The sequence below is a fragment of the Mirounga angustirostris genome, unplaced genomic scaffold, assembly GCF_029215605.1.
Source record: "Mirounga angustirostris isolate CCGP_5_RB_7025 unplaced genomic scaffold, mMirAng1.0.hap1 SCAF_11, whole genome shotgun sequence".
Lineage (NCBI taxonomy): Eukaryota > Metazoa > Chordata > Mammalia > Carnivora > Phocidae > Mirounga > Mirounga angustirostris.
This window is the reverse complement of record NW_026991719.1, coordinates 39,686,547-39,696,351: the sequence shown is the minus strand read 5'-3', so window position 1 is coordinate 39,696,351 and position 9,805 is coordinate 39,686,547. Positions and strand designations below refer to the sequence as shown.

General features: G+C 42.3%; 1 pseudogene; it reads left to right on the top strand.

Moving 5' to 3' along the window:
• Positions 1-7,364: 7,364 nt before the first annotated feature.
• LOC135361921 (small ribosomal subunit protein uS5-like) overlaps positions 7,365-9,805 on the top strand; it is a 146,538-nt pseudogene continuing 144,097 nt past the window's right edge.

Sequence of the window (9,805 nt, the reverse complement as noted above, 5' to 3'; positions counted from 1 at the left end):
CTGGAGGGAGGATAATGATGGATCAGGTATATTCATTAGAGAGTGAACTGAGAGATACAGTATAGGAAAAATAACAATAAAGAGGACTTGGTACAAAAAGCTCACCGTTAAGATCATATTTGTTTTTAAGCTTTCTTTAAAGATTTTATTTATTTGAGAGAGAGAGAGAGAAGGAGAGCACAGAGGGAGAAGCAGATTCCCTGCTGAGCAGGGAGCCCCTTGTGAGGCTCAATCCCAGGACCCTGAGATCATGACCTGAGCTGAAGGCAGATGCTTAACCGACTGAGCCACCCAGGCACTCCAAGATCGTATTTTTTTTAAATGAAGTCATTCCCTCCTTTTCTTGTTTTCTCTTTCCCATTTCTATTATTTATTCCCTATGATAAGCCAGACTTCTGTGGTTTGGTCTATGTTGTGACAACCCCGTTACTCCTGTCTTCCAGCCAAGTCCCCTCCGCAATACCTCTCCCCCCGCCCCCCAACACCACGACATCTTCCTGGATACCTGGCCTGCAAGTTGTCTTTGTTGCTGTTTTTGATTCTTCTACACTATTGCTAGGTACGAACTGGGTCACCTCCACATAGTTCATGACTGATTTGTAAGGTCTTCATGCATCTGCACTAAACATCAGTTATGCCTTTGAAAATCCTGGTTCTTCCCATTTGTAAAAACATCAGAATGGTCACCACCCCACTCCCCACTGCCACCTCCAAACATTTGGTATGTCATGGTGGGGGGCAGCAAAAACCCACACAAAGTACTCCAAGGACTTTTTTTCAGGGGACTCAAATTCTGAGAATTGATAAGACCGATTTTTCAGTGTCTTCTCCTGCAAATACTGTTCAGAATGTTTAAAAAAACAGAAGGAACTAAAATACGAATAGAAAATTTCTGGTCACTTCTAGCCCCGTGTCATAGAGACAGGTCAGGATGTGACAACATCAGGTTTGGGAAGATTATTTCTACTGCATGAGAAACTGGACAGTGTAAGTAGGAGAGTTTACTACTGGCTTGAAATGTAGAAAGTCAAATACAGCAATATCATTAACTTGGCTGTGTTCGGGTAGCAGGGACCTGGAGGGCTGGGGTAGAGATAGCCAAGTTACCTAGTCTGAAAACACATCTGGCTCATTTTTTTTTTTTTAGATTTTTATTTATTTACCTGAAAGAGAGTGAGTGTGAGTATGAACGGGGGGAGAGGGGCAGAGGGAGAGGTAGAAGCAGGCTCCCCACAGAGCAGGGAGCCTGACTCGCGGGGCTCGATCCCAGGACCCTGGGATCATGACCTGAGCTGAAGGCCGATGCTTAACCGACTGAGCCACCCAGGTGCCCCTCACATCTGGCTCATTTTATGTGACCCTACTATTGATATATCCTTCTAGATTATATAAATAGATCTGGACTAAAATCTCCAAAATATTAATGTTATATGGCAGATTTGGCAGTGTGTCAGCCTGGGCATACAAACTGTCATCCCTAAAGAGCTGTCGTTTCAAATTACAGTTTTCAAATTGAGGAACATAGAGGCATGGAAAAGTTAAAAGCTTTCGCTTATTCAGAGTGCTCTTGAGATAATTTATTTGGAGAACCCCCCGCCCCCCAAGAAGGTTGTGCTGGCGCAGAAGACACTGTCCCATAAATAGCAATGAACTTTGAAAAATGTGACAGTGTGATAAAGACACTATTCTCCTCGAGCTCCTGTGTGTGGAATATTCTGTAAGAGTACTAAAATCATAGGGTGCTACTTGCCTATCTATAGAATATCTGTAGATGAATAGATATACCATGCCTTTCTCTTTAGATGGCCAAGTTTTTCCCATGGTAATATTTAGATTCCACGAATTACTAAATAGATCGGATTCAAAAACATGGCATAAAAGGAAGTGCCTTTCTATAGGAATCTGGTTAGAGCTGCACCCTGACTACAAATAACCGAGCTGTGTTCTTGCTCTTTACGTACATTCCCAAAAAAACTGATTTCATAGGTTTTGGTCCATCGTTCTCTCAACCTGACTTCTCGTAAATTCTTAAAACGATGAGGATCCACTTATTTCAGCATAAGGAAGTTCAGACATTTTGTCCAGCAACTCTCTTCGCACCGAAAACTATTCTAAAAGAATGCCCACTTTTTCCCGACGGTTTGTTGTTGCACGCAGCATTCCCTTTGGAAAGCTCGGGAGAGGTGAAACTCATTTCTGAGCGATTGTTTTCATAAACTCCGTACTTGGCTTCTAGCACTGAAGGCTAGATAGTGTGTAACCTGGTCGCTACCCAGTATTAGCCACGTTGTTTTCACACTGCTCTCCAAGGGCCAAAGATTATCTCACAGAAGCTCCGAAATAATTCCTGTTTCTGAAATTCATGTGTAAAAGGAAATTTTTAAAGGGAAGAGGGTGAGACTCAAGTTCAAACCCTTAAGAATTTTTGTACAGGATTATATTGATTAACAGAAGCTCTCAGGCATCTTCTGGCAGCTGTGTGAGAGAAGGCAGTGGTTATAATTAATTTTCAGTGAGCGCCGCATATTTGATAATTGCTCTGATTCACGCTATTATATTCCTCTTCCTTCATCCACAGCAAAACAAGCTTAATTTGATTCATACCCTTAGGAAGAAAAAAAAGCCTAAGATTACTCACATGGCTGTGATTCAGCTCTTGGCTCCCACCTCCTCCTCCTCGTCGTCCTCCCCCCTTTCTCCCACCCTGCCACCCCCATACTCACTCCCACTCAGTGGCGTTGCCATCAGAAAACTGAGTCAGTTCGTTCTTTAACATGGGTGGGGAAAGAAGACAACTAATAAACTTTTCTGAGCAAGTATACACTGCTTAGATCTGAAAATCACTGCAGGAAGATGGGCAGTGCGGCTGCTTATATAACATGAAAAGCATGGAACAGAGAGGCAAGCTCTCCAGGAGAAATATTCAGATTGCCTGATATAAGTCTAGATAGAGTTGTTGTGTGTGTCCGTAGAGGTGTACGCATACACAGCCACGTAGGCAGGTTTCTTTTTTTTTTTTTTTAAGATTTTTTATTTATATACTTGAGAGAGAGAGAGAGAGCGTGAGCGTGCGCACAAGGAAGGGGGAGTGGGAGAAGGAGAAGCAAACTCCCCGCTGAGCAGGGAGCCCTACTCGGGACTCAATCCCGGGACCTTGGGATCATGACCTGAGCCGAAGGCAGATGCTCTACCAACTGAGCCACCCAGGCGCCCCCATCCCCATGTAGGCAGGTTTCTATGAAAATTCTGTAATATTGGGACTCTCACATATACTGTATACAAAGGTAGTCTTCTGATCTCAAAGGATACTTTGTTATAATCAAAAAGTGAATCTAGCAGCTGTCCAATGTTTTTGATCGTCGTAACACATAGGTGATAAAGTTGCTTTGCAACCTTCTACCTCCAAAAGAGCAATGTGACTTGGAAAGCCTCAGACTGTTGGGTTTCCTGCCCCGCCCCCCCCCGCCCCCGCCAGAGTTTTAAGATTGGTAGCCAGGGATGGCAGCTCACCCTTCATGGTGACAAACATGACTGAGGCAGCAATTTCTCTTCATTCCTTGGGTTTTCTCATTTATTCCCATTCTCCAGATGAAACAAAAGCCTTGGCGTGAAATGAGATGACTTTCCCACGTCCCCACAGGTGATAGTCCCAGAGCCAGTCCTGGGACCCAGGTTGTTTGCACCCTGACCTGTAGTTCTGGTTTGTGGGAACCCGACACAGTTGGATCATTTGGTATTTTAGCGATTGCCTGGGGACAGGAGTGGTAGCCGGGAGGAAGTTCTCTGCTGGAGCTCCAAACCTGTCTTTCACTGAACTGTTGAATCAGGTCTCTGTGCATCTTGGAACTGACACGCAGGGGAACAAAATCAAGCCTTCCCCCCAAACTCTCATTTGTAATCCTAACCACCTTCTCTCCATTTTGCTGGCTTTCCCCCTCATTATGTTACCATCTGTCTCACAAACATTGCCTGGATAAAACAGGTCAGAGCAGTTGCTCACCCTCGAACAAAACATAGAATCACTTCTTGTGTCCCCCAGAGCAGTGTCGAGCACCATCTTTGAGGAGTCCCATATCTATAAAGTTCGCCTGAGCCTCAGAAATGTCTGGTGCTGTCCTTTTTATCATTCTTCAGATATGTTAGATGCTGGCTGGAAACGATTAGCTTGAATTTCTTCACATAGTTTTCAGATGGAAACCCATGTAGTTTTCTCCTTTAAGACATGAAATTTCTTAATGAAAGACCACATAGGAGAGAATGCATGCTGAGGGGTTTTTTTTTTTGTTTTTTTTTTTTTTGTACCCCCTTCACACCCTCCATTCTTTGGTTTTCCCTTAGGGTAGCTATCGTAGAGTTTTATGTCCTGTGACCCTGTAGAGAGAATAAACAGTGGATCTCGGGTACTTTTTAAAAATGTATTTAAGGGCGCCTGGGTGGCTCAGTTGGTTAAGCGACTGCCTTCGGCTCAGGTCATGATCCTGGAGTCCCTGGATCGAGTCCCGCATCGGGCTCCCTGCTCGGCAGGGAGTCTGCTTCTCCCTCTGACCCTCCCCCGTCTCATGTACTCACTCTCTTTCATTCTCTCTCTCAAATAAATAAATAAAATCTTAAAAAAAATGTATTTAAATTCAATTAGCCAATGTATAATACATCATTAGTTTTTGATCTCAGGTACTTTTTCTGAGCCTGGGACCACTTCCTCATACCTCTGTTTGTGGGCCCCCTGCCACACCCCCCTCGCCCCCCAAAAGAACCATAGCATTCGCCCTGGTCTTGGACCCATTCACCTTCTTTTCTGGCTGATGAGTTTCCACGTCTTGACCCATCTGGGCTGACTGGAATGGAAGTTCTTTTTGAATGTCTTCCCTGGCTGGTCCTGACCCGATTCTGTACTGGATTTTGGGAATTCCGAGAAGTTGAAGCAGAAAGACCCAAACAGATGTCAGGTGTAAAATCAGGGGAGTATTTTAAACCACTGAAACTTAGGGAGCAAAATACGGCTTGGCGAGGTGTTTGTCATCATTGGTAAAATAGGTTACAAGTGATTCTTTAAACAAAAAAAAAGTTACGGAACTGTATTTTTCTCGTGCAGAAATGTGGTTTGGGGAATGACCAAGGTGTATATTACTCTAAAGTGATGGCGCAAAGAGCATCCAAAGGGTAGAGATTAGGTGATAATGATAATAGAAAAGCCAACCTTTAGGGGTGGCTCAGTCGGTTAAGTGTCCGACTCTTGATCTCAGCTCAGGTCTTGATTTCAGGGTCATGAGCTTGAGCCCTGTGTTGGGCTCCATGCCCTCAAAAAAAAAAAAAAAAATAGAAAAAAGAAAAGCCGACCTTTATATAGTGTTTACTGTCTGTCGGGCAAACACTGTGTTCAGAACTACATATATTATATTTTTAACCCAGGTACCACAGCTAGGAATGGTAGAGCCAGGATTCGAATCCCAGCAAGTCTGGCTCCAAGCTTTTAAAATGTTATAGATTCTTTTAGATGCCAAAGTTTTAGGTGTTTGATTTTTTATTAACGTTCTGTTTTCATAGTCTGTTTTTATTTCCATTGAAAGCCATGTAATTATAGATTTTATGTTCTCTGTGTGTCGTAGGAAGGTAACTTTCTTTAAGCCAATAAAATTTTACTCAAAAAAGTCAGTGGCTAGATTAATACATCCCTTTTGAAGTATGAATACATTTTAATAACCGAGAACTATGTACCCACAGTTAAAATACCAAGGCTTCAAAAGTGTAATTGGGAAATGCACTTCTTAATTGTAGTGTGTGAGTTTAATTTCCGAAAGCCAATTCTATATGTAAATTTAATGTAGGGTTTATTCCCGTAAAACCCTATAGGGAATCCTTTTGAAAAGTGAATAGTCAACTCCTGAATTAACTCTTTTTCACTGTTTTCAGTGCATGTGCTCTTTCTCTGGCTTCGTCTCTCAATTTGAAAATTAGATATTTGAATAGTTTTATATATTCTAGAAATAGAATGTATTTTCTATATCGTAACAAAATAAGTTCCCCATCAACAATAAATGCCAAGCCTCAGTCCGGGCAGTTGCTGACTTTGCTCAAGGTTAAAGGAAGTATGCTGAAAAGAGATAACTGTAGTGAAACTGCTCAGGCCGAGCCTTCCAGATTTTTTGTGTGGGGAATTGCACTTCTTATTACTGCGTTCTTCCTGTCTGCGTAATACCTGGGAACAATTTATTCCATGTAATGCCACTCCCATCTTGGTAGTAAACTTTTTCCTGAAGAGGAAGACTTTTAGGCATGCCCATTTATTTAATTGGAATTTTCACAGATGACAGTTGATGATTTTCAAGTTTTTCTTATGCCGCTCGTAGCAGGTTGGGATTAAAGGACTGTACAGATCTGTGTGAGTGAGTGTGTGTGTGTGTGTGTGTGTGTGAGAGAGAGATGTGGCTGTATTGTACGTGTGTGCTTGAGCGAGTCGCTCAGGTTAGAATGTGAATTGCAGTAAATGCAAAAGTGAAAGCCTCAACGTGGCTCTCATGCTCCCGACCACTTCCTGAAGAACCTGCCACGTGGGCCCCAGACTTGGACTTGAACTTGGGTCCTCAGGACAGAAAGAGTCTGAGTCCCCCATGGTAGAAAGCCTCTCACAGACCTAAAGGTATAAAACCTGTTGACTGCTGTCGTGTGAACTCAAACGTTTGGTTGCCTCAGTTGTAATAAAAATTTTCAGTGGATAACTCTGAAGTTTTAAATATTTGGGAATAGAGCCAGAGCTTTGCCATACCTTAAAAATAACCTTGCAACTTTCTCATTTACGGGATCCCGTCCTTTGAAACCCATTTAGAACGTGTGTTCTGATCCTGTAATGTGCAAGTTATAAAGGAAAAATGTGAGCTTGTCAGATTAACTACAATCACCAGTCTAATAAAACTGAGTCACAGCCAAATGGGCTGCACTTAGGCTACCCTCCCGTTCTAGGGAAAATGTGGCTGGGGGAGGCTGTGTGAGTCATCACCTGGTTTGTTTGACATACGCTTCCTTCCATAAATTGGGAATGGGAAGCAGCATAGTGTTCTGGGCTTGCCTCGGAGAAAGAGCTGTTGCAGTCTTGCATGATCAAAATAGGGCCTTTAGGTTTGAAGGATGAAGTTGAGCCCATGTTCTGGCTTCAGATGTCAGGGGGACGGGAGAAACTGACAGATCCAAACAAAGAACATTTGTAAGTACCATTGGGGGGGGGGGCGGCAAAGAAACGGTAGGAGGTTTTCACAATTGAATTTTTCCTAGGACATAAATATTTAAGAAATAAATTGGAGGTGTTAAAATAAAAACAGATTGGTAGCTAGTTCATTGGGTGGGGGGCTCATTTACTTAGTAAGAATGTTCTTGATGTAAGCAGACTAAAATGATTACATGAGACAGAGAGCAGGGGGGCGGGGGGAGACCTAGATATGATTTGGTAGTTCCCATTCAAATCTGCAAATTTGTCATGACGGTGTTTAATTTTGCCAGAGCTACCCACCCATTTTGAAAGAAATGCACTTTGGTTAAGAAACTTTTTCGTGGCAAACTTTGAATCTCCTTCAGGGGTATTTTGAGGGGATGGGAAGAGAGGGGACTTATGTCTCTTACACATTTTCCTACCGGGTTTTGTGGAGAGAGGTTCCCTGGAGCCTTTTAAAATAAAGCCATTTTGAATGCAAAATTGTCGGGGAGACTGTAGAGGAAGGGAGGAGTATATTTATAGCTGAAGTGGGTTTGTAAACTCAGCGTCTGCTTTGGGATTAATTTTTAATATTTGCCAGGCATTCTTCTGATTTCCATCCTGGCTTGGTTGTGGCTCTTTCTCTCTGTCTGTGTGAAGCTCGGATGTTCTCTGTTTTAAAGCCAGTTGTCACAGCCTGGGCGTTTTCTGTTTCGGCTTATGGCTTTTTTTTTTTTTTTTCTCTTTTCCTGAATGAGTGTCCTTTGTGTAACCCCAGTAATTCAGAAATCCTGCAGTCATAGGGACTGCCCTGTCATGTGACTTAGGTAGTAGGTGCTGCCTGTGATTGGTCAGCAGCTAATTGGCGGGTCCCTATAAGAGGTCCCGCTTTGGGTGTCCAGCCACTCTCCTGCCCGGAGTGCGGCTCAACGGGGGCAGAGGTGGGGGGGTGGTGGCGGGTGTCCAGTGATTCAGCCACATGTGATAGATGACCAAGTGACTGCTTCCTTGGGGTCCGCACATCAGTGGAAGACACCCACACTGGTGGTGGCTGACTTGGTCAAACTCTGGCTCCCCGAACTGGTAACTGTCACTTTAATATAGCTTACTGATTAAACTCAGAAAAATGCAGCTAAATTTTTCTCTTTTTTTTGCCAGGAACTTGTGTGGACTTACTCCCTGTTCCCCACCTCCCACACCCCCCCCCCCCCCGTTCTTATTCGTTTTGTAACAGGAATGAAATGCAGTTGACGCTTTAGAAAACTTTTGCAGGAAAAAGCGCCTCGTGTGATCTGGAACAAAGACATTTTATAATCAGGTTTATCAAGCTGTGAAGAGGGAGTTTTAGCGAATGGAATCAGCAGCATTCTGTCACCAGGAAATACTGCTTTATCCAGAATTGGTAAGTGAAAAGTGGCATCGCTCCCTAATAGATATCATATGGTGTATGTGGGAATTGTAGAATTGTTCACAGATCCCTAACAACTGTGTTGAACCAGAGAACACATAAACGGAGTGAGGAATTCTAGAAAGAAGTAGCCCAAGAATATAGTATAAAGGGTGAGAAGAAGCCAGGTTATTAACAAAGATGAGCTGGGCTCTACCAGTTTAGACAAATACATGTAATATAACTAGTTGGCTTCCCCCCCGCCCTTTTTCTTTTTAGTGGGGAGAGACCAATAAAATGGGTTGTTTGGTAGAGTTGGGGCATTGACATTCCATGGGTACAGATGTCCATTTAGTCTGAATAGTATGTATAATATTTGAAGGGATGCTTTCATAATTACTCAGCTCACCCTCCCATCTCTCTCTCTCTACCCAAGGATGTCAAGCCTTTAGTTAGAACTCTACAAAATGAAAGTTTAAGTAATGCATTGGAAACATTTCCTACTGATGTGTGAAGGGCAGATTAAGCTGGTAATAGACTTTTTTACGTTTGTGTCATGAATTTTAAGATTGTTCTATTTGATTACAATTAGTACAGCAAAAGGGTGGATATTTCTACATGGTCTATCATGTTTCGAGAGATTGTGATTAGCAGTTCTTACTGGTGGACATGCGTCTGTTTGTCTTCCTCTGAAACAAATTCAGTTTTGTAATCTTGAATCTCAGCTGCCCCAACATTCCAGAAAATTTCCAGAAAAATACAATAAAGCTTTGAATACCTGTGTTATATACAATAGGTTCTTATTTGTAAACTGTAAAAAAACCCACAATTTTCTATTAAGCATTTTATATTATCTGATTTCTTGATTTGGCTTTTTAAGAATGATTGTGCCGGGAAAGTGGAGTAGAATAGGAAAATATAATTAGAAGGGTAGGTGGCTACCTGATCTTACCAGTTTTCTTATTGGTCAGTAGAAGCAATCATGTGATGTCTACTTACAGAATCAGATGGAAAAAAATGTTACTTAACTGCTAGCGATTATATAGGTAGTTTTGGTGATGTTCCTTTATGAATGTGACTCTATATAATTGAAACCGTTATTGACAGAGTGGTAAGTTTGGGGTTATATAGGATACAGTGTTATTTTTCTGTTTTTTAATAACCGTAAGCCAAATTGAAAGTTGACTCTGTATGTCTGACTTTTGCTTCCCGTTCTGTTAATTTCAAAATCTGAA